Raw genomic sequence first — 26,541 nt, forward strand, 5'->3', positions numbered from 1 at the left:
CAATATTGCTGGTATATCAGAAGATGATGTAGTGAGCATCGACAGAGAAACTGTGAACCAGGCGAGCAGTGCCTTATGGCACAGACATAGAGTTGGGAGGGTCACAGGGTCAATTGCGCACCGAGTTCTCCATACCTCTCCCACCACTCCTGCTCCGTCACTCATTAGTACAATATGTCAACCGAAAAATAGAGCAATCAAGACAGCATGTATCCTCTGGGGGAGAAATCATGAGAGTGACGCCCTTGAAACATATAAGTTAGCACTAGGGATCGGCCAACCAAAGCAAGGAACCTCCTCCCAGATTTATCTGCATGATCAAGTGGGAACATCGCATGTCAACTTGCAGGTGAAGAGGGCTGGATTCAGAGTCTCACTGGACAAACCATTCATTGGAGCAGCTTGTGATGGCTATGTAATGTGTGACTGCTGTGGGGCGGGAGTTGTTGAGGCCAAGTGTCCCAACAACTGGGGCCAAGACATGGGCGGCAGTCTAGACCAGTGGCTTCAAGACCCCAGTGGACACCTGCAGAGTGCAACTGGTTTGAAGAACCATCACCCCTACTTTACCCAGGTATAAAATGCATTACGAAAATTAATAGCTCAATTTTATTTGATTGCAAATGCCATACACATTTTTTCCCCCAATGTTGAAAGGTATTGAAGAGAGGTGGGAAAGGTCAAGTTCATTACAGTATGGATGGTACAGTATGTGTAATTGTTTTGCAGGTGCAGATGGAGATGTTTGTGACAAAGAGTCACTACTGTGACTTCATAACATGGACTCCACAGTTGTGTGTCATCTTCCGGGTACCCAGAAGTGAAGACTTCATCTGCGCTGCTGTGGGAACCATCACAGACTTCTGGACCTGCCACATTCTACCAAGAATGACACTGTACAGTCAGGTACATGGTGTAGCTTGTTTAATTTGGAAAATTAAATGCAAGCTGCAAACGTAGGCGTACTGAGTGTCAGGATCCCACAGTTTCCCACCTGGTGATGCCTCGCGTTTTATCGCCTGTATCCACTTTTGTCTTCGTTTAGGCTCCGTTTTTCGGTTCGGCAGCTTATAAAAACTTAGTTGTGGGTTCTTTGCCTTGTTGTTAGTGCATCCCACCACACAACAGCTTTTAGGCATTTTTATTTTGCTTGTTAACAGACGGAAAAGACAAGGAGGCACCTTCGCGCAATGTAAAGTCAATGGGGACCGGAAGTGAAGTTCCCCCAAGGTGTGGGCGGGACTTAGATTATGACGCGTGGCGCTCTGTCTCTATGGCCTGCACATTCCCCAAACACCTTTGGGATGAGGTGGAATGGGATGTTCACAGCAGGAATGTGTGACCAAAGAATCTACAGGAACTGCATGATGCTATCAAGTCAGCACCTTGTTGAATCCAGGTGAGAAAGAATTCAGGCTGATCTGGAGGCAAAAGGGGATCCTGTATGAAGTGGCGACTGAGTGAACATGCTGTAGCCCTTAATTCCATCACCAACAAAGGTTAGGCACAGCTGGGTACTAGGGATGGGCGGATCGATAATGCAGTATCGAGACTTCGATATTCACAAGCTACTCATTTGTTATCTATCCCTTTAGAGAAATGTCGATATTATATTATGTAAATAAAAAAACGTTGGTGACTTCATTACGTTCAAACGTTTTCAGTACTTTTGTATAATGTTTTGCCAAAGGAAAATCCTGAGCTGGCCCGTGTGTCAGATGACTGTAAATCTGTAACATGATTGGCCACTGTGCGCACACACTTCCGTATGGACCGCATAATCAAACCATTAATGTTTGAGATAATGGCGGAAAGAAAACGCAGTGTTGCCTGTTGCTACTTTTCACCACTTGATAAGAATTTGATTGGTCACCCCAGTGTCACCCCAGTCGGTTTTAACAAAGACAGTCTTTTGCGTTTTGCCGCCACTGTATAAAAGCTTCAAAATCTGCGTCAAAAGCCCGCCTGTCAGAAGCGCCAATCTGATTGGCCACCCAATTGCCACAGTCATTGGCTGTTTTGCAGTTAATCTGTTTTTCCCGGCACCGTTTTTCCCGTTTGCAAGGCTGGAAAATGTGCGGCAAAAATCGTGTGCGGAATTTGAAGCTTTATTTTGCTCTTGTCAGGGTGACAGGTAAAACATTTTGAATCTTATGGTTGAGATATGAATATTAAGGTTATGGTTGAAATATCATCATTAAATAACATCAAACTAGCTAGCTAGCTAGCTAGCGTTAGCTGACTAGAGACTGGAAGACTAGTGACTAGTTATTTTCAACAAGAAATAAATTACTTGAATGCTGTGTTTGTTTAATATAATATACCCCCCTTGTGTCCTACTAGCTAACTAACTAGTCAACTAAATATATATAGCCAAATCGCTCATTTATCTAGTTAGTCAGGTGGCGTAAGGTTAGTATTAAATTAGCGAGCTAGTAAGATGGACAGACAATAACTGTCGCTAGGTTAGCTAGAATGCCAGCGCGTATTATCGACCTGCTACGCGCGATAAACAGCAAAACATTAAGGTATTTACGACTGCCTTTCCACAAAAGAAAACTGACATGGCTGCAAATAAAACAGCCATTAGGAAAGTTAGCTCGGTTGCAAACCAAGAAGCTTTATTGTCGTGCTGTATTAATGAATCGTCGCGATTAAGGAATTCCTGGATTCCAGTGTTCTATGGGTAATGTTGGTATTGTAAATGAGGTCTTAAAGATATGATGAGGTCTCCTGTATTAATATTACGAAATGTATATTACATTTGTTTGTTTTGGGTATATTCTGTTGCCAGTGGTCCAGGGGCACTGTTTAATCAATAGCGTAATTTGAATTCAACTAAGTACCAGGAATTTTTGGCAGTCAATCTATTGATTGTCTCTGTTAGGAAGCTGGGGAACATTTGAAACATTATCATTTCAAACCATTTGAAAGTCCCGAATGATGGCTTTCAATTACACTCCGTGACGCAACACCAGTCATCTTCATGTCATTTCTTCAATATTTATATTTCAAATCGAGTTTAGGCTGTGACGTAACAGTAGATGCCTTTCAGCTCAGAATTAAATAAATACTAATAATCCTGCTTTGGCAAGTATTCTGCTGAGTATACTACAGTAATAGAAGATGGATATGGATATGAAAACGGGATTTTATAGCATAATCCTCTCGGTAGGCTATTTCTTTTTCAATTGATTATATTAAGTCATTATATATAAGGAATGGAGGCCAATGGTCAAAATCTCTCCAAATGTGTTCTCTAACCTAATCACAAATAATAGGAAAAGACTCATGGCCCTCATCTGAGCCATGGGCATTAGATTTTTTTTGAGAAATTTGAATACATTGAATCATTAATAAAGTATAAGTAGTGGTATTATTTTTTTTAGTCCAACGAGAAGATTATAGGAAGGAGATGAGTGGCTTTTAAAAATAGTATTAAAGCGAAACAAACTTTATTTTCAGGCTATTCATATGTTGCTATTTGTTATTTGTTGAAGGCCGCGAAAATGAATGCAGGAACCAACATTACTATTCAGCTTTCGCTTTTACCTGCTGTGGCTTTTCATCAGACTAGGCTGCTGAATGGAAGGCATAGGCTATTATCTGGCTGATATTTGTAACTATAAATAATGAGTAGTTGTGACCATCATTGCTCATTATGAGTGCACAACCAAATGATAATACCAGCTTAATAAATAGGCTAGGCCTACCGGTTGTCACAGCGTGTTCAATATTTATTGTTGTTGGAAAATAAAATGTGTACAATCTGGTATTTATATTAACGCTATGCATAGCCTAATTTAATATGAAATAGTTTATTGTATTGGTCTCTTTACATGAAAAGCACATCATTTATAAAATCTTAAACAAGTTTACTGATGAACAAACAAACGAATTGAACATGAAATAGGCTAAAACAATGAAAAACCCAAGAGATTTACAACCTGTTTGTGCACGATAATATTCAGCTTTGCGTCGCCATGTCCCTTTATATGGAAATAGCCACCGGTAACGGTAAATTCTGATACCGTTGTGGCGGAATAAAATGTGGTGCATTTCAGAATTCAATAAACAAAAATGTGCTGCATTTCAGAATTCAATAAATAAAAACCAAATTTAGAAGAAACTATGCTCATTAAATAGTTCTGGTGAGTTTAAACACAAAGTTTTAATACGGAGCTACGCATCAAGGCAATATGAATATTGAAACCAAATTCGACTGAATTCATGCCAGAATCCGAGAGATGGGCGAGATTATTTTGTTTCTGACCGAAATATTAAATAGCCCCGGTTTGGTGTTTTCGGAGATGTTGTCGAACCGTTTTCTGTAGCCTAGCCTCAGCAAATTTAGTGCTGAATTTTCCAAAAGGGATGTTGTCATTTGATTTTTTTGATTCAAACGTAACGTACGGTGAAGTGCAATTCCTCCAAAATGACCATAAGTGGGTCTATAGTACCCGAAGGACAAAAGTGTTCATAACCTGGCTGATACAATTTTGCGCTATAGTCTAGTCTACAGTGTAATGTATCTTGCTTTCTCTTGGCTTTTGTCATATTGCAGACTAAAGGTTACGGTTATGCCTTCGTTGAATGCATGCCGGCTATTGAAGAAGACAGTGGAAACGAAGATCTGCAGGTGGATGTGGTGGGGATGGAGGATGGAGTAAGTACCGTACAGCTTACTCCCGTACCGTACATTTTCATTTCAGTCATTTAGTAATGACCCAGTTTTAACCCAGGAGACACTATTCAATAATCCACATTAAGTACACCGCAACAACCAAGCAGAGACACAGTACAACTGTGGTACCAAACATGATGACATCTAATTGCTTTTTAAGGGTGAACATGACAGTTTAATAAATTGGCCAGCAGTATAACATAATAAAGAAACTGGGCTTGTTACAGAAACATTTTAGCTCTGTTTCCCAGGTGAAAAGGTGCTTTTGCACCATTGACTAAGGTCCTTAATCTAAACTGCTTAATTAAGTATCTGCAAAAATGGCTTGTTTGTAAAGTCAGTGTGAAGTCACTCTGTAGAAAAGCTATGCTAAATGACTAGAACTGTAATGTAACTGTCCTGCAGGAGAGCCATGCCACCTCCATTATCACAGTGGCAGAGGCAGAAGCCTCCAGCAAGCTCTGCCATGGAGAGGAGGCCGTCCCCAGCATTGTCGTGATGGTGGATGTGGTGGAAATGGAGGAAGTAGTAAGTACTTTACACAGTGCTTTCATTTTCATTTCAGTCATTTCATAATGATGGCAATAATGTTTGGGGGGGGGGGGGGGGGGGCGTTACCTGAGGAGGAAGTTCAGTCGTCTGGTAATCAGAATGAAGACGCTCTGCATTTAGCACCTGCTAAATGACTAGAACTGTAATGTAACTGTCCTACAGGAGAGCCACAATACCATCATTGCAGTGGCTGAGGCAGAAACCTCCAGCCAACTCTGCCATGGAGAGGAGGCCATCCCTAGCACTGGTGTGGCGGTGGATGCGATGGAGTTGGAGGAAGTAGTAAGTACTTTACACAGTGCTTTCATTTTCATTTCAGAAGTGTCATAATGATCACCATGTGATGGGGGGGTCCTAACCCCCAGTTACCCCCAAATCCCGACAAGCTGATTGGTACCTTGCATAGCAGCTGATCACCGATCGCTCTTGGTGTGTGTGAGTGGGTGTCTTAATTTTCCATCCAGTATTTCTCTGTTTTAATCCAGGAAACCCTATTTGTTTATTCTCCATGAAAGTGTTGTGTAATCTCAACTGCTTTATTAAATATCTGCAAAAATGGCTTGTTTGTAAAGTGTGAAGTCGCTCTGCAGAAGAGCACCTGCTGAACAACTAAAACTGTAATGTAACTGTCTTGCAGGAGACCCATGACACCTCCTCCATCGCAGTGGCAGAGGCAGAAGCCTCCAGCGAGGCCGTCCCCAGCACTGGTGTGGCGGTGGATGCGATGGCGTTGGAGGATGTCGTAAGTATTTTACACAGCGCTTTCACTCTGGGAAACTACAAGCTTAAATGTGCTTCCTTATGTTTTTTAAGGATGAACTAAAGACCAAGATACCGTAATAGACTGCAGTGTTTACATGAATTGTATGACAACATTCATAATATTTCCTGAAAAAAAAAAAAAGCAGTAATTTTATTTTATTTCATACTATTTGTATTTAATTGATCAATTTCCTGGTTTTTCCTGACTCAAAATGAAGAAGGGGCAGTACTTTAATCACGATCAAATGTTGTCAGTAATCTGAATACTTTTTAACGTGCTTGGGTGCAAAAGATTTACCTGCCCAAACACAGCGAACTCAAGAGTGATGTCTAGTCAGTCTGTGTATATCTGTTGTGCCAATAGTTGTATTTTTGATGTCTTTTCATATGGGACAGAACTTTGTAGAGGTCCCTGAATTTGGTCTTATGTTCTCTCCCATGCCATGTTCCAGTGTGCTGCAGATGAAGAGAAGGGGGCGCTGGGAGATGGGGGAGCAGCCCATCAGCCAGAGACCCTCCCACAGAGTGAGTCTCACAGATAATGTGCTATGGATGGAAAATGGCAAAATGTATATTTTAATATATATATGAATATTCTATTGGTACCCCTCAGCTCAATTAAATCCAGAAATTGTGTGATCAAAGGGAATCCAGAAAATGCTCTGTGAACCTTGAATGATTATTTTACTATGCTATTTCTCAAACGTAATTACTTAACTTAAAATGTAAAGGTCAGTGAATACTTGAATAGATAGTTGACGTAGTAAAACGATTCAGATTATTTTCCCCCATTTGATTACACTGAACGCTCAGGTTTTACAGTGATATTAACGATAAGGGGACACTCCTGTTTTTCTCAGAGGTGGGAAAGAAGAAAGCTTTCCGGAGCTTCTTCTGCAGGGTGTGGAAAGCCCTCAAAAGCTCGCTGTGCTGCTGCTCTGTGGAGGAGACAGAGTGAAACACCACCCACCCTGCTCCTCCCCCACCTAAACCCACCTCCCAGCCTACCTCTACCCAACCACCCCCTAGCCTATACCTCCATCCACCCACATGAGAGGCAGAGACCGGCTATTTACCTATCACGGTAAACCAATGATACTGCAACTGATGAGCCAGCAACTTACAGACCTGTGCCAATGACTGATGGGCCAGCAGTGGCCAATGAGAGACAGCATATGAGCCTGACTACTGACTCTCCTAGGCTGGCAGCTCACTCATGTGGACTAGTAACCCAAACTCCTAGACAAGCAACTCAATAGTTTAGACTAGCGTCCCATCTGCCGAGACTAGCAGACCACTCTCCTAGACTAGCAACTCACTCACCTAGACTAGCGACCCGCCTGCCATGACTAGCAACCTACCCTTCTAGGCTGCTAATCCTTTGACTGGCAGCATATTCACCTAGGCTGGCGATTGGTTTGTTGGACTAATGATGTACCCTGATGCTGATGATCAACATGGGGTTTAACATATACAGTGGGCTCCAGAATTATTGGGACATGAAGGAAAAATGGCAGACAAAGGTGATTGAGCTTGACTGCTCCGTGATTGGATCAGAGACAGGTAGATCGACATACTGCTGATGCTAATCAGCGGGTATAACAAAACAGTCTAATTCCTATGTTTTTGCAATACACTGAATGCATTTTGGATTGAGATAAAAAGATGAACACATGACAAGAGTTCAGAATTTCAGCTTTTAAACACCTGATGTTTTAAACTACTTTGAACATAGCCTTGGGATCACCCATTTTTTAGGTGTGCAAAAGTATTGGAACAGAGAGTATTTAAGTAAATGAAAGTAAATAACACTTAATATTTGGTAGCATATCCCTCGCTTGCAATAACTGCATCAAGCCTGTGATCTATTGACATCACCAAACTATTGCGTCTTTTGAGATGCTTTTCAAGGCTGATCCCCGGTGTAGCCACAATAGGGTCTGCACAGCCATTGGTGTCCTTGAGCAAGGCCAAATGCCATTCATGTAAAGTGCCAGTCGAGGGATTAGCCAGCCTAGGAGGATAGGTTGCTAGTCTAGGCAGGTGGGTTGCTAGTCTAAACTAGTGAGTTGCTAGTAGGGGAGATTGAGTTCCGAGTTAACGTGAGTGAGCTGCCAGCCTGGGAGAGTCAGTAGCCAGGCTCGTGCTGTCTCTCATTGGCCACTGCTGGCTCATCAGTGGTCGGCACAGGCCTGTCAGTCATCGGCGCTGGCTCATCAGTTGCTTTTATCATTGGCCTACTGTGATAGACTGCATATATAAATTCAACTGGTCGGGAAACAGTTTGGAAAATTCTTTGTTTTAATAAAGTAAAAGGTTGGTGAATCCAGCATTTGTGTCGTTTGCATTTTTCATCTGATAATTGTCTTGTAGTAATGGTCTATATTTTGTCTAGACTAACCACTTATGGCACCATTAATATGTAATAAATGCCCGGGAAGAAATGGATAAGTGCGAGGTGCTAAATACGATAATTTCATGGTACATGGAACATACATGGAACAACATTAAAAGTTGTTGTTGCTGATGCATTTATAACAGCATGCCCCGGCTGTGCTATAGATGTACTCCTGCATGGCTCACAGTCTCTGGTTGCTCGTGAAATGTGCCAGAACTATACTGCTTTATAACCCACAAGACAGTGATTTAAATGGCATATATGTGGAGTCATCATCAGTTAATCGAAAAACACTTCATGAAAAAATGGTGCTAAAACACAAATTTGTTCATAACTTTCTAGTTTTCAAATCGCTGTGCCACTAACACACAAGAAGCGGGTTGCTATAATACAAAAGTACTGAAAAAAAGTTGATTTGTTGTTTTTTGTTAACCTACTTTTGGCACGCTGAAGAAGGACGTTTTGCTCAAAATCAGTTAGCACTGATGAGTGTGAGCACCTGCGTAACTTTCACATTATTTGATGATATGACACTGAAGGTGCGATACATCTTTGGTCTTGCGTTTGATTCTTTTCTGGTTGTTGTCAGATGTTTGGGTTTTCATCAGATATCGGAGTGGAATGCCGTCTGACAAGAGACAATTCATTGCAATGCATCATATTTAAGGCATTTAAGACCATTTTTGAGAGAATCACGGTAAATAATCCCTCAAAGCAAGACGTGTAGGCTAATTTAGTCACTTTAGCAGCGTAATTACTTTGGGGTTGCAGGCGTAGTTGTAACAAAAGCCAGCATACACATGGTTCCCCAGGATCGGGTTTAAAAACCACTGGTCTAATTATAAAGCTTAAATCGCCAATGGTAAATTTTATGTCGTGTCATGGCCGAGATTCACCACAGAGGGTCGCTGTCTTAACATCCAAAACGAAGCAAATTCCATCCAAATTTCGCATTGACTTGAATTATTGTAGGCCTCCTGGCCAGTAAGAGTTTAAGGTGGGGGACGGGGTCTATTGATTTTATGTAACTATTTTAATACTAGAATTCATACATTGACATTATACAGGGAATCATCTTTACTTTAAAGCTCGTGTTTAGGCTCGGCGCTAGGCCTGCCTGTCAAACGACCACACACATCAGCTGGAATTTAAATTCGTAAGTGATGAGAACCCGTGGCCTGATTACAGTAACGATGCAAATATTTCTGCGGTGCTCTGTCTGTTCACGTTTCTTCAAGTTCTATCATTGTAAGCGCATGTTAGCGGGCAAGACAGGGCTATTAGTGTTGAGTGCGCTCCCCGAATTCCTATATTGCGAGAGATCACTCTCGTGTAAATTAATGCACTAACGAAATTACTTAATTATTACTTACTTATTGACCTTTACACCTATTCACATTACACTAAGACTATCTACCATAGGCTTTTAACTTAATGCAAAGTTTCAATCAAGAGACTGCTAAATGAAATAATTCACTAAATGTAGGCTATGTAGCTGTTATCAGTGCTAGGTTAAATAAGCGTTAGCTTTTAAAGTTACGTTAATATTTTTACCTTTAAATAGCTAACAATATTATCAGTGCAATAAGCATCAAATTAAATGTCATATATGACCATGAATCAGTATTAACACTGAAATACTTCACTGTAAATTAGGCTACTAAGCTAACCTTTTCACTATTAGCTTACTCTCAGTATCAAATAAGCTACCCAGAAACAAGCAAATATCCAAGAGAATCAAGTTTAAACAATTTACTTGAGAAATATGTTATATACAAATATATACATGTTAATATGAAAGAAACCCAAATGAATGGCTTGCTTTTCCGTTCTTTAAATGCTATGCATTCACTCAAAACGCAGTTCCGTCAAAACCACACTTTCAGTTTCAAACCTAAAACTAAGCCGGCAAATATATAACCTAAATGCAATACTATTGGGTACCCAACCAGTTGTCAGCAGAGAGATGCAGGCCTGTATTGATGCTAGCGTTCGGTGAAGTCTCAAACAAAATGGCCGCTTTGCGCCCAAAGCACCGCGAGAGAAAACAAGAAACTTGCGCTGGTCCTCTTCACCGCGAAAGCAACGCAATGTCGGCGGCGCTGTGTGTGGAGACGTCGTCACTGCAGTCCTCCTCAGTTGTGTTCGGTCCACGGAGATCTTGAAGACGATGTGTGAAGGAGTGACCGGGCTGGCTACTCTTATACAAAGTCCTTGGATCCTCCAACGGCACGCTACGTCGGGCTAACTAGCATGTGCACGCTACGTCGGGCTCTACTCCCGTTTTTTCTCTCTCCCGTCTTCCTGCTTCCCCTCTGAACTCTCACCCTGACTGCTGATTAGGCCTCACTCCAAGGGAGTGAATCTTAACTAACACATTTTTTAATGCATGTAAACAGTATTTAAACATTTTTTAGATCATTTAAAACAAGTTTTAAAAGAAAATAAACAAAATAAAAATACAATGAGTTCAGTAAACACCCACAATTCCCATAGGGCTACAGGTATCTACTCAGTGACCACGTTATTTGGTAGCCTACTCCTGTTGTTAACGTAAATACCCATGTCACAAAGGTCCCATAAAAACGACAGTTACTTCAGTTTACTCCAATGGCTTGCGCAGTCCCCAAACACCTTTGGGATGAGGTGGAATGGGATGTTCACAGCAGGAATGTGTGACCAAAGAATCTACAGGAACTGCATGATGATATCAAGTCAGCACCTTGTTGAATCCAGGTGAGAAAGAATGCGGGCTGATCTGGAGGCAAAAAGGGACCCTGTCCTGTACTTGATAGGTACAGTTAATGAAGTGGCGACTGAGTGAACATGCTGTAGCCCTGAATTCCATCACCGACAAAGGTTAGGCACAGCTGGGTACTAGGGATGGGCGGATGGATAATGCAGTATCCATCCATCCATCCATCCATTATCTGAACCCGCTTATCCTGAACAGGGTCGCAGGGGGGCTGGAGCCTATCCCAGCATACATTGGGCGAAAGGCAGGAATACACCCTGGACAGGTCGCCAGTCCATCGCAGGGCACACACACCATTCACTCACACATTCATACCTACGGGAAATTTAGACTCTCCAATCAGCCTAACATGCATGTCTTTGGACTGTGGGAGGAAACCCACGCAGACACGGGGAGAACATGCAAACTCCGCACAGAGAGGCCCCGGCCGACGGGGATTCGAACCCAGGACCTCCTTGCTGTGAGGCGCTTTCATATGGACCGCATAATCAAATCATTAACGTTTGAGATAATGGCGGAAAGAAAACGCAGTGTTGTCTGGTGCTACTTTTTACCACTTGATAAGAATTTAGGGTGCCACCCCAGTCGATTTAACAAAGACAGTCTTTTGCGTTTTGACGCCACTGTATAAAAGCTTCAAAATCTGCGTCAAAAGCCGGCCTGTCAGAAGCGCCAATCTGATTGGCCACCCAATTGCCACAGTCATTGGCTGTTTTGGCAGTCAATCTGTTTTTAAAAAGGCACCGTTTTTCCCGTTTGCAAGGCTGGAAAATGTGCGGCAAAAATCGTGTGCGTGACAGGGTGACAGGTTAAACATTTTGAATCTTATGGTTGAAATATGAATGTTAACGTTTGAATGCTAAGGTTATGGTTGAAATATCATTAAATAACATCAAACTAGTTAGCTAGCTGACGTTAGGTAGCGTTGGCTGACTAGTGACTGGAAGACTAGTTACTAGCTAGTTATTTTCAACAAGAAATACATTACTTGAATGCTGTGTTTGTTTAATATAATATGCCCCCCTTGTGTACTACTAGCTAACTAGTCAACTAAATCTATATAGCCAAATCGCTAATTTATCTAGTTAGTCAGGTGGCGTAACGTTAGTATTAAATTAGCTAGCTAGTTAGAAAGTCAGACAATAACTGTCGCTAGCTTACGTTAGCTAGAATGCCAGCGCGTATTATCGACCTGCTACGCGCGATAAACAGCAAAACATTAAGGTATTTACTATTGCCTTTCCACAAAAGAAAACTGTGACATGCCTGCAAATAAAACAGCCATTAGGGAAGTAAGCTAGGTTGCAAACCAAGAAGCTTTATTGTCGTGCTGTATAAATGAATCGTCGCGATGAAGGAATTCCTGGATTCCAGTGTTCTATGGGAAATGCCAGTGGTCCAGGGGCACTGTTTAATCAATAGCGTAATTTGAATTCAACTAAGTACCAGGAATTTTTGGCAGTCAATCTATTGATTGTCTCTGTTAGGAAGCTGGGAAACATTTGAATCATTTTCATTTCAAACTATTTGAAAGTCCCGAATAATTGCTTTAAATTACACTCCGTGACGCAACACCAGTCATCTTTATGTAATTTCTTCAATATTTATATTTCAAATCGAGTTTAGGCTGTGACGTAACAGTAGCTGCCTTTCATCTCAGAATTAAATAAATACTAATAATCCTGCTTTGGCAAGTATTCTGCTGAGTATACTACAGTAATAGAAGAAGGATATGAAAACGGGATTTTATAGCATAATCCTCTCGGTAGGCTATTTATTTTTCACTTTATTATATTAAGTTATTATATATAAGGAATGGAGGCCAATGGTCAAAATCTTTCCAAATGTGTTCTCTAACCTAATCACAAATAATAGGAAAAGACTCATGGCTCTCATCTGAGCCATGGGCATAACATTTGGCTGGTATTTGTAACTATAAATGATGAGTAGTTATGACCATCATTGCTCATTATGAGTGCACAACCAAATGATAATACCAGCTTAATAAATAGGCTTGGACTACCGGCTGTCACAGAGTGTTCAATATTTATTGTTGTTGGAAAAGCACATCATTTATAAAATCTTAAACAAGTTTACTGATGGAGCACTGGTGAAATGAAAATAACAAACAAATTAATTTAATATGAAATAGGCTAAAACAATGAAAAACCCAAGAGATTTACAACCTGTTTGTGCACGATTATATTCAGCTTTGCGTCGCCATGTCCCTTTATATGGAAATAGCCACCGGTAACGGTAAATTCTGATACCATTGTGGCGGAATAAAATGTGGTGCATTTCAGAATTCAATAAATACAAACCAAATTTAGAAGAAACTATGCTCATTAAAAAGTTCTGGTGAGTTTAAACACGAAGTTTTAATACGGATAGCTACGCATCAAGGCAATATGAATATTGAAACCAAATTCGATTGAATTCATGCCAGAATCCGAGAGGTGGGCCATTTGAATTCCAAAATTAATTCTTGTTCACCTAGCTTATTTTGTCTCTGACCGAAATATTAAATAGCCCCCGTTTGTTGTTTTCGGAGATGAAGTCGAACCGTTTTCTGTAGCCTAGCCCCAGCAAATTTAGTGCACAATTTTCCAAAAGGGATGTTGTCATTCTAAACCACTGATTTAAACATAAAATTTTGTTTTTATATGTAACCTCTGGGCTTTTTGATTCAAACGTAACATACTGTGAAGTGCAATTCCTCCAAAATGACCGTAAGTGCGTCTATATTACCCGAAGGACTAGTGTTCATAGCCTGGCTGATACAATTTTGCGCTATAGCCTACTCTACAATGTAATGTATCTTGCGTTCTCTTGGCTTTTGTCATATTGCAGACTAAAGGTTACGGTTATGTCTTCGTTGAATGCATGCCGGCTATTGAAGAAGACAGTGGAAACGAAGATCTGCAGGTGGATGTGGTGGGGATGGAGGATGGAGTAAGTACTGTACAGCTTACTCCGTACCGAAAATGTACCGTACCCTACATTTTCATTTCAGTCATTTAGTAATGACCCAGTTTTAACCCAGGAGACACTATTCAATAATCCACATTAAGTACACCGCAACAACCAAGCAGAGAAACGGTACAACTGAGGTACCAAACATTATGACATCTAATTGCTTTTTAAGGGTGAACATGACAGTTTAATAAATACGCCAGCAGTATAGCATAATAAAGAAACTGGGCTTGTTACAGAAACATTTTAGCTTTATTTCCCAGGTGAAATGCTGCTTTTGCACCCTTGAGTAAGGTCCTTGATCTCAACTGCTTAATTTAATATCTGCAAAAGTGGCTTGTTTGTAAAGTCAGTGTGAAGTCACTCTAGAAAAGCTATGCTAAATGACTAGAACTGTAATGTAACTGTCCTGCAGGAGAGCCACGCCACCTCCATTATCACAGTGGCAGAGGCAGAAGCCTCCAGCAAGCTCTGCCATGGAGAGGAGGCCGTCCCCAACATTGTCGTAATGGTGGATGTGGTGGAAATGGAAGATGTAGTAAGGACTTTACAGTGCTTTCATTTTCGTTTCAGTCATTTCATAATGATGGACGTAATGTTTTTGTTTTGTTTTGGTTTTTTTTTTTGGGGGGGGGGGGGCGTTGCCTGAGGAGGAAGTTCAGTCGTCTGGTAATCAGAATTAAGTCGGTCTGCAGAAGAGCACCTGCTAAATGAATAGAACTGTAATGTAACTGTCCTGCAGGAGACCCACAACACCATCATTGCAGTGGCTCAGGCAGAAACCTCCAGCCAACTCTGCCATGGAGAGGAGGTCATCCCTAGCACTGGTGTGGCGGTGGATGCGATGGAGTTGGAGGATGTAGTCAGTACTTTACACAGTGCTTTCATTTTCATTTCAGAAATGTCATAATGATCGCCATTGTGATGGGGGGCGTTAGCTGAGGAGGCAATACGGTTGTCTGGTCATCAGAAGGTTTTTGGTTCAATCCCCACCGAGGGTGTGTCGAAGTGTCTCTGAGCATGACTCCTAACCCCCAATTACCCCCAAATCACAACAAGCTGATTGGTACCTTGCATAGCAGCCGATCACCGATCGCTGTTGGTATTTGTGAATGGGTGTCTGAATTTACCATCCAGTATTTCTCTGTTTTAACCCAGGAAACCCTATTCGTTTATTCTGCATGAAAGTATTGTGTAATCCTTAAAGTCCTTAATCTCAACTGCTTAATTAAATAAGTGTGAAGTCGCTCTGCAGAAGAGCACCTGCTGAACAACTAAAACTGTAATGTAACTGTCTTGCAGGAGACCCATGACAACTCCTCCATCGCAGTGGCAGAGGCAGAAGCCTCCAGCGAGGCCGTCCCCAGCACTGGTGTGGCGGTGGATGCGATGGCGTTGGAGGACGTCGTAAGTATTTTACACAGCGCTTTCACTCTGGGAAACTACAAGCTTAAATGTGCTTCCTTATGTTTTTTAAGGATGAACTAAAGAACAAGATTCCGTAATAGACTGCAGTGTTTACATGAATTGTATGACAACATTCATAGTATTTCCGGGTAATTTTACAGTAATTTTATTTTATTTCATACTATTTGTATTTAATTGATCAATTTCCTAGTTTTTCCTGACCCAAAATGAGGCAGGGGCAAGACTTTAATCACGATCAAATCTTGTCAGTAATCTGAATACTTTTTAACGGGCTTGGGTGCAAAAGATTTACCTGCCCAAGCACAGCAAACTCAGGAGTGATGTCTAGTCAGGTACTCTGTGTATATCTGTTGTGCCAATGGTTGTATTTTTAATGTCTTTTCATATGGGTCAGAACTTTGTAGAGGCCCCTGAATTTGGTCTTCTGTTCTCTACCATGCCATGTTCCAGGGTGCTGCAGATGAAGAGAAGGGGGCGCTGGGAGATGGGGAAGCAGCCCATCAGCCAGAGACCCCCCCACAGAGTGAGTCTCACAGATAATGTGCTATGGATGGAAAATGGCAAAATGTATAATTTAATATATATATATGAATATTCTATTGGTACCCCTCAGCTCAATTAAATCCAGAAATTGTGTGATCAAAGGGAATCCAGAAAATGTTCTGTGAACCTTGAATGATTATTTTACGATGCTATTTCTCAAACTTAATAACTTAACTTAAAATGTAAAGGCCAGTGAATACTTGAATAGATAGTTGACGGACTAAAACGATTCAGATTAGTTTCCCCCATTTGATTACACTGAACGCTCAGGTTTTACAGTGATATTAATGATAAGGGGACACTCCTGTTTTTCTCAGAGGTGGGAAAGAAGAAAGCTTTCCGGAGCTTCTTCTGCAGGGTGTGGAAAGCCCTCAAGAGCTCGCTGTGCTGCTGCTCTGTGACAGAGTGAAACACCACCCACCCTGCTCCTCCCCCACCTAAACCCACCTCCCAGCCTACCTCTACCCAACCACCCCCTAGCCTATACCTCCATCCACCCACATGAGAGGCAGAGACCGGCTATTTACCCATCACGGTAAACCAATGATACTGCAACTGATGAGCCAGCACCGGCAACTTACAGGCCTGTGCCGATGACTGATGGGCCAGCAGTGGCCAATGAGAGACAGCATATGAGCCTGACTACTGACTCTCCTAGGCTGGCAGCTCACTCATGTGGACTAGTAACCCAAACTCCTAGACAAGCAACTCAATAGTTTAGACTAGCGTCCCATCTGGCGAGACTAGCAGACCACTCTCCTAGACTAGCAACTCACTCACCTAGACTAGCGACCCGCCTGCCATGACTAGCAACCTACCCTTCTAGGCTGCTAATCCCTCGACTGGCACTTTACATTAATGGCATTTGGCCTTGCTCAAGGGCCCCAAAGGCTGTGCAGACCACCGGGGATCAGCCTTGAAAAGCATCTCAAAAGATGCAATAGTTTGGTGATGTCAATAGATCACAGGCTTGATGCAGTTATTGCAAGCAAGGGGGGATATGCTACCAAATATTAAGTGTTATTTACTTTCGGCACAGGCCTGTCAGTCATCGGTACTGGCTCATCAGTTGCTTTTATCATTGGCCTACTGTGAAAGACTACATATATAAATTCAACTGGGGCGACATGGCTCAGGCAATAAGAGCAGTCGTCTGGTAGTTGGAGGATTTGGCTGGGTTGTGTCGAAGTGTCCCTGAGCAAGACACCTCACCCCAAAATGCTCCTGACGAGCTGGTCGGCACCTTGCGTGGCAGCCATTCGCCGTCGGTGTGTGAGTGTGTGTATGAATGTTTATTAAATAAATATATATATATATATATATATATAAATTCAACTTGTTGGGAAACAGTTTGGAAAATTCTTTGTTTTAATAAAGTAAAAGCTTGGTGAATCCAGCATTCGTGTCGTTTGCATTTTTCATCCGATAATTGTCTAGTAGTAATGGTCTATATTTTGTCTAGACTAACCACATATGGCACCATTAATATGTAATAAATGCCCGGGAAGAAATGGATAAGAGCGAGTGCTAAATACGATAATTTCATGGTACATGGAACATACAACGTTATATTAAAAGTTGTTGTTGCTGATGCATTTATGACAGCATGCCCCGGCTGTGCTATAGATGTACTCCTGCATGGCTCACAGTCTCTGGTTGCTAGTGAAATGTGCGAGAACTATGCTGCTTTATAACCCACAAGACAGTGATTTAAATGGCGTATATGTGGAGTCATCAGCAGTTAATCAAAAAACAATTTGTGAAAAAGGGGTGCTAAAACACAGATTTGTTCATAACTTTCAACTTTTCAAATTGCCGTGCCACTAACATACAAGAAGCGGGTTGCTATAATACAAAAGTATTGAAAAAAGTTGATTTGATGTTTTTTGTTAACCTACTTTTGGCACGCTGAAGAAGGACGTTTTGCTCGAAATCAGTTAGCACTGAGTGTGAGCACCTGCGTAACTTTCACATTCTTTGATGATATGACACTGAAGGTGTGATACATCTTTGGTCTTGCGTTTGATTATTTTCTGGTTGTTGTCTAATGTCAGATGTTTGGGTTTTCATCAGATATCGTAGTGGAATGCCGTCTGACAAGAGATGTACAATTAATTGCAATGCATCATATTTAAGGCATTTAAGACCATTTCTGACAGAATCACGGTAAATAATCCCTCAAAGCAAGACGTGTCGTCTTATTAAGTCACTTTAGCGGCGTAATTACTTTGGGGTTGCAGGCATAGTTGTAACAAAAGCCAGCATACACATGGTTCCCCACGATCGGGATCGGCTAATTATAAAGCTTGAATCGCCACTCGTAAATTTTATTTGTCGTGTCATGGCCGAGATTCACCACAGACGGTCGCTGTCTTAACATCCAAAACGAAGCAAATTCCATCCAAATTCCGCATTGACTTCGCTATTTATGTACCATCCTAATGATACACATATTCGATGCCTTATTATATCCCAGTCATTTTGTCTGGGGTCAACGAAATAATTAATAATTCTGTCATGAATGATTGTAGGCCTCCTGGTCAGTAAGAGTTTAAGGTGGGGGGCGGGGTCTATTGATTCTATGTAACTATTTTAATACTAGAATTCATACATTGACATTATACAGGGAATCATCTTTGCTTTAAAGCTCGTGTTTAAGCTTGGCGCTTAGCCTGCCTGTCAAACGACCACACACATCAGCTGGAATTTAAATTCGTAAGTGATGAGAACCCGTGGCGTGATTACAGTAACGCTGCGAATATTTCTGCGGTGATCTGTCTGTTCACGTTTCTTCAAGTTTTATCATTGTAAGCGGGGCTAATTGATGAACAATCGACGATGTTTCTCTTTCTGTATAGGGTATGTAGCGCCCCCTAGCGTGCCTGGATATTAGTGTTGAGTGCGCTCCCTGAATTCCTATATAGCGAGAGATCACTCTCTAGTGTTAATTCATGCTCCAACGAAATTACTTAATTACTTACTTATTGACCTTTACACCTAGTCACATTACACTAAGAATACCTACCATAGGCTTTTACATTTTACATTTACATTTTTTGTCATTTGGCAGACGCTTTTAATCCAAAGCGACTTACAAGTGCATAGGTTCTACCATAAGTCAAAGCATCACATCCAGAACCAGCAAAATACACATGAAATGCTGTTCTAAACATAGTCGTCATCATAAGTGCTAATTTTTTTTTTTTTTTTTTTTGGGTGGGTTAGACAAGGATAGGGATATCAGAAAGGAGGGGCAGGGGAAATCAGGAGGGAGGACTAAGGTAGAGTTTGAAAACGTGGGTTTTGAGTCTGCGTCGAAATAGGGGGAGGGATGCTGCTGTTCTGACAGTGGTAGGCAAGTCATTCCACCACTGAGGAACCAGAACGGAAAACAGGCGTGAACGTGCAGCTCGACCGCCAGGTGCACGTAGAGAAGGAACCATAAGGCAACCAGAGCTGGCAGACCGGAGTGGTCTAGCTGGGGAGTAGGGAGTGATCAAGGATTGTATGTAAGGTGGGGCAGTCCCCTTAGCAGCCTGAAATGCCAACACGAGGGCCTTGAAACGGATGCGTGCAGCAATAGGAAGCCAGTGGAGGCCAATGAGAAGCGGGGTGACATGAGCCGACCTGGGCTGACAGGTGATCAGACGGGCTGCAGCATTCTGGACCAGCTGGAGGGGCTTGATGGCACACGCTGGGAGACCGGCTAGGAGGGAGAGACCGGCTTAACTTAATGCAAAGTTTCAATCAAGTGACTGCTAAATGAAATAATTCACTAAATGTAGGCTATGTAGCTGTTATCAGTGCTAGGTTAAATAAGCATTCGCTTTTAAAGTTACATTAATATTTTAACCTTTAAATAGCTAACAATATTATCAGTACAATAAGCATCAAATGAAATGTCATATTTGACCATGAATCAGTATTAACACTGAAATACTATTTATACTAATTAGGCTACTAAGCTAACCTTTTCACTATTAGCTTACTCTCAGTATCAAATAAGCTACCTAAAAACAGGCAGATATCCAACTATTTACTTGAAAAATATGTTATATACAAATATATACATGGTAATATGAAACATAAACCCAAATGAATGGCTTGCTTTTCAGTTCTTTAAATGCTATGCATTCACTCAAAACGCAATAGTATTCGGTACCCAACCAGTTGTCAGCAGAGAGATGCAGGCCTGTATTGATGCTAGCGTTCGGTGAAGTCTCAAACAAAATGGCTGCTTCACGCCCAAAGCACCGCTAGAGAAAACAAAAAAAACTTCGGCGGGTCCTCCTCACCGCGATAGCAACGCAATGTCGGCGGCGCTGTGTGAGGAGACGTCGTCACTGCAGTCCTCCTCAGTTGTGTTCGGTCCACGGAGATCTTGGAGACGATGTGTGAAGGAGTGACCGGGCTGGCTACTCTTATACGAAGTCCTTGGATCATCCAACGGCACGCTACGTCGGGCTAACTAGCATGCGCACGCTACGTCGGGCTAACTAGCATGTATCCTCGTCGTAAACTCTGTCCGAGTTTTCCATATCAAACACGTTATAACACCGCTGTATCACTGTAGAATGTTGTTAAAAGACTCGCTTCGTCTAAACACATTCACTACAATATCACTACACATTGGTGTTCTACAAACTATAAACTTATGACAGGCAGTGCACCAGTACTAGCTCTCCAGTCTTGTCTATTCCCGCTCTACTCCCGTTTTTTCTCTCTCCCGTCTTCCTGCTTCCCCCCTGAACTCTCACCCTGACTGCTGATTGGGCCTCACTCCAAGGAAGTGAATTTTAACTAACACATTTTTTAATGCATGTAAACAGTATTTAAACATTTTTTTGATTATTTAAAACACGTTTTAAAAGAAAATAAACAAAATAAAAATACAATGAGTTTAGTAAATACCCACAATTCCCATAGGACTACAGGTATCTACTCAGTGACCACGTTATTTGGTAGCCTACTCCTGTTGTTAACGTAAATACCCATGTCACAAAGGTCCCATGAATACTAGTTACTTCAGTTTATTCCTATAGAGACATTATAGAGCGCCCACACCTTGGGGGAAACTTCACTTCCGGTCCCCATTGACTTTGCATTGCGCAAAGGTGCCTTCTTGTCTTTTCCGTCTGATATCAAATGAAATAAAAATGCCTAAAAGCTTCTGTGTGGTGGGATGCACTAACAACAGGGTAAAGAACCCACAACTAAGTTTTCATAAGCTGCCGAACGGAAAAACTGAGCTTTTTTAAGAAGACAAAAGTCGAAACAGGCCAGAGACAGGCACAGCTCGCTGGAAACCACGCCCACCTGTAACCAAGGCAACCTGAGATGCTAACAAAGTGCCGGTAGCCATCTAACGTTAGCTAACTAAGCTAAAACCATCAGATTTAAGAATGGAAAATAATTATTTTAACACCCTATGTCTACCAGAGAGGAAAAGGTATATTGACAAACTCAATATTGTCGGGCTATCTCAGTGTCCTTTCTCCTTACCTTGCTCATCTTGGAGAAATGATCCCACTGAATGGCCAGAAGTTAAATACTTTGATATTTACAACTATTTGATCGAATCACCAGGTAAGACCACAATTTAACCTAGATAGCTCTAGCAGCTAACTAAGATCAAAACCAGGCCTTGCATAGCTTAGTTAGCTTAATTTGAATCCCGTTGTACATTGTATTGTATAATGACAATACAGGCTTTGTATTCTATTCTAGTCAAGCTTTAGGCCTACAGTTTGCCTGGCCAAATTAGCAACTATAACTTATTTCATAATAATCAAGGCCCATAGCCTGCCTCAGCTTTATGAAAGGTACTTCCCCAATTTGATAAAGCATCTAATAAAAGCTTGGCATGAGAAGAGTATCCAGTGATAGCTGATTGCTTGTATGTCTTACCTTTTGTAAGGAATCTACACTCATACAACAATGAGAAACTACCGTTCTCTCGATGCCCACAACTTTTTTGTTCGTGGATGGGTGCAAGATGTGTACCACCATAAACCAGCCAACTCTGAATGCACAGTCTTCAAGGCTGATGTGAAGCCATCCTGGAGGGTCACTGATGCATCACATCACGCATGGGTTGCTGTGAGGAGTAATGGGACAGTTATGGCAGCCCATTGTGACTGTATGGCAGGGTAAGTTAAAAGCAGATACTGGCAAAGTAGAACTTTACACGTGACTTGTTTTAGCTTGTTTTATGACCTATATCAATTTATTGAATTTGTTTTATTTCCCTTTTAGGCTTGGAGAGACGTGTGGGGGCTGTACTTTTTAAACTAGAGGCATCTGTCCGTCTTGGCTATAACAAAGTGGCATGCACTGGTCTCGCATGCGAGTGGAATAAGGTGTGCACTAAAAAAGTAGAGCCAGCCTTAATCAAAGATATAGAATTTTATAGTGACTCAGCCAAGGCCAAGCCACTTGCCAAGAGATGCAGATCTAAAGGCCCTGTACCACCAGCAACAGAAGACCAGCAAATGCAACTATTGGAGATGTTGTCCTCCACAGGAACCAGTGCAGTGGCCCTGAAAACACACAAAGCATTTACACAATCAGCAAAGCCGTGGTTCCTCAATATTGCTGGTATATCAGAAGATGATGTAGTGAGCATCGACAGAGAAACTGTGAACCAGGCGAGCAGTGCCTTATGGCACAGACATAGAGTTGGGAGGGTCACAGGGTCAATTGCACACCGAGTTCTCCATACCTCTCCCACCACTCCTGCTCCGTCACTCATTAGTACAATATGTCAACCGAAAAATAGAGCAATCAAGACAGCATGTATCCTCTGGGGGAGAAATCATGAGAGTGACGCCCTTGAAACATATAAGTTAGCACTAGGGATCGGCCAACCAAAGCAAGGAACCTCCTCCCAGATTTATCTGCATGATCAAGTGGGAACATCGCATGTCAACTTGCAGGTGAAGAGGGCTGGATTCAGAGTCTCACTGGACAAACCATTCATTGGAGCAGCTTGTGATGGCTATGTAATGTGTGACTGCTGTGGGGCGGGAGTTGTTGAGGCCAAGTGTCCCTACAACTGGGGCCAAGACATGGGCGGCAGTCTAGACCAGTGGCTTCAAGACCCCAGTGGACACCTGCAGAGTGCAACTGGTTTGAAGAACCATCACCCCTACTTTACCCAGGTATAAAATGCATTACGAAAATTAATAGCTCAATTTTATTTGATTGCAAATGCCATACACATTTTTTCCCCCAATGTTGAAAGGTATTGAAGAGAGGTGGGAAAGGTCAAGTTCATTACAGTATGGATGGTACAGTATGTGTAATTGTTTTGCAGGCGCAGATGGAGATGTTTGTGACAAAGAGTCACTACTGTGACTTCATAACATGGACTCCACAGTTGTGAGTCATCTTCCTTTTGCCAAAGGAAAATCCTGAGCTGGCCCGTGTGTCAGATGACTGTAAATCTGTAACATGATTGGCCACTGTGCGCACACACTTCCGTATGGACCGCATAATCAAACCATTAATGTTTGAGATAATGGCGGAAAGAAAACGCAGTGTTGCCTGTTGCTACTTTTCACCACTTGATAAGAATTTGATTGGTCACCCCAGTTTCACCCCAGTCGGTTTTAACAAAGACAGTCTTTTGCGTTTTGCCGCCACTGTATAAAAGCTTCAAAATCTGCGTCAAAAGCCCGCCTGTCAGAAGCGCCAATCTGATTGGCCACCCAATTGCCACAGTCATTGGCTGTTTTGCAGTCAATCTGTTTTTCCCGACAATAACTGTCGCTAGGTTAGCTAGAATGCCAGCGCGTATTATCGACCTGCTACGCGCGATAAACAGCAAAACATTAAGGTATTTACGACTGCCTTTCCACAAAAGAAAACTGACATGGCTGCAAATAAAACAGCCATTAGGAAAGTTAGCTCGGTTGCAAACCAAGAAGCTTTATTGTCGTGCTGTATTAATGAATCGTGGCGATTAAGGAATTCCTGGATTCCAGTGTTCTATGGGTAATGTTGGTATTGTAAATGAGGTCTTAAAGATATGATGAGGTCTCCTGTATTAATATTACGAAATGTATATTACATTTGTTTGTTTTGGGTATATTCTGTTGCCAGTGGTCCAGGGGCACTGTTTAATCAATAGCGTAATTTGAATTCAACTAAGTACCAGGAATTTTTGGCAGTCAATCTATTGATTGTCTCTGTTAGGAAGCTGGGGAACATTTGAAACATTATCATTTCAAACCATTTGAAAGTCCCGAATGATGGCTTTCAATTACACTCCGTGACGCAACACCAGTCATCTTCATGTCATTTCTTCAATATTTATATTTCAAATCGAGTTTAGGCTGTGACGTAACAGTAGATGCCTTTCAGCTCAGAATTAAATAAATACTAATAATCCTGCTTTGGCAAGTATTCTGCTGAGTATACTACAGTAATAGAAGATGGATATGGATATGAAAACGGGATTTTATAGCATAATCCTCTCGGTAGGCTATTTCTTTTTCAATTTATTATTTTAAGTTATTATATATAAGGAATGGAGGCCAATGGTCAAAATCTCTCCAAATGTGTTCTCTAACCTAATCACAAATAATAGGAAAAGACGCATGGCCCTCATCTGAGCCATGGGCATTAGATTTTTTTTGAGAAATTTGAATACATTGAATCATTAATAAAGTATAAGTAGTGGTATTATTTTTTTTAGTCCAACGAGAAGATTATAGGAAGGAGATGAGTGGCTTTTAAAAATAGTATTAAAGCGAAACAAACTTTATTTTCAGGCTATTCATATTTTGCTATTTGTTATTTGTTGAAGGCCGCGAAAATGAACACAGGAACCAACATTGCTATTCAGCTTTCACTTTTACCTGCTGTGGCTTTTCATCAGACTAGGCTGCTGAATGGAAGGCATAGGCTATTATCTGGCTGATATTTGTAACTATAAATAATGAGTAGTTGTGACCATCATTGCTCATTATGAGTGCACAACCAAATGATAATACCAGCTTAATAAATAGGCTAAGACTACCGGTTGTCACAGCGTGTTCAATATTTATTGTTGTTGGAAAATAAAATGTGTACAATCTGGTATTTATATTAACGCTATGCATAGCCTAATTTAATATGAAATAGTTTATTTTATTGGTCTCTTTACATGAAAAGCACATAATTTATAAAATCTTAAACAAGTTTACTGATGGAGCACTGGTGAAATGAAAAGAACAAACAAACTAATTTAATATGAAATAGGCTAAAACAATGAAAAACCCAAGAGATTTACAACCTGTTTGTGCACGATTATATTCAGCTTTGCGTCGCCATGTCCCTTTATATGGAAATAGCCACCGGTAACGATAAATTCTGATACTGTTGTGGCGGAATAAAATGTGCTGCATTTCAGAATTCAATAAATAAAAATGTGCTGCATTTCAGAATTCAATAAATACAAACCAAATTTAGAAGAAACTATGCTCATTAAAAAGTTCTGGTGAGTTGAAACACGAAGTGTTTAAATAGCACCTGTTTGTTGTTTTCGGAGATGCTGTCGAACCGTTTTCTGAAGCCTAGCCCCAGCAAATTTAGTGCACAATTTTCCAAAAGGGAAATGGGAAATGTTGTCATGCTAAACCACCGATTTAAACATATAATTTGCTTTTTTATTCAAACGTAACATACGGTAAAGTGCAATTCCTCCAAAATCACCATAAGTGGGTCTATATTACCCGAAGGACAAAAGTGTTCATAGCCGGGCTGATACAATTTTGCGCTATAGCCTAGTCTACAGTGTAATGTATCTTGCTTTCTCTTGGCTTTTGTCATATTGCAGACTAAAGGTTACGGTTATGCCTTCGTTGAATGCATGCCGGCTATTGAAGAAGACAGTGGAAACGAAGATCTGCAGGTGGATGTGGTGGGGATGGAGGATGGAGTGAGTACCGTACAGCTTACTCCCGTACCGTACATTTTCATTTCAGTCATTTAGTAATGACCCAGTTTTAACCCAGGAGACACTATTCAATAATCCACATTAAGTACACCGCAACAACCAAGCAGAGACACAGTACAACTGTGGTACCAAACATGATGACATCTAATTGCTTTTTAAGGGTGAACATGACAGTTTAATAAATTGGCCAGCAGTATAACATAATAAAGAAACTGGGCTTGTTACAGAAACATTTTAGCTCTGTTTCCCAGGTGAAAAGGTGCTTTTGCACCATTGACTAAGGTCCTTAATCTAAACTGCTTAATTAAGTATCTGCAAAAATGGCTTGTTTGTAAAGTCAGTGTGAAGTCACTCTGTAGAAAAGCTATGCTAAATGACTAGAACTGTAATGTAACTGTCCTGCAGGAGAGCCATGCCACCTCCATTATCACAGTGGCAGAGGCAGAAGCCTCCAGCAAGCTCTGCCATGGAGAGGAGGCCGTCCCCAGCATTGTCGTGATGGTGGA

Source organism: Conger conger, chromosome 1, assembly GCF_963514075.1.
Source record: "Conger conger chromosome 1, fConCon1.1, whole genome shotgun sequence".
NCBI classification, from domain to species: domain Eukaryota; kingdom Metazoa; phylum Chordata; class Actinopteri; order Anguilliformes; family Congridae; genus Conger; species Conger conger.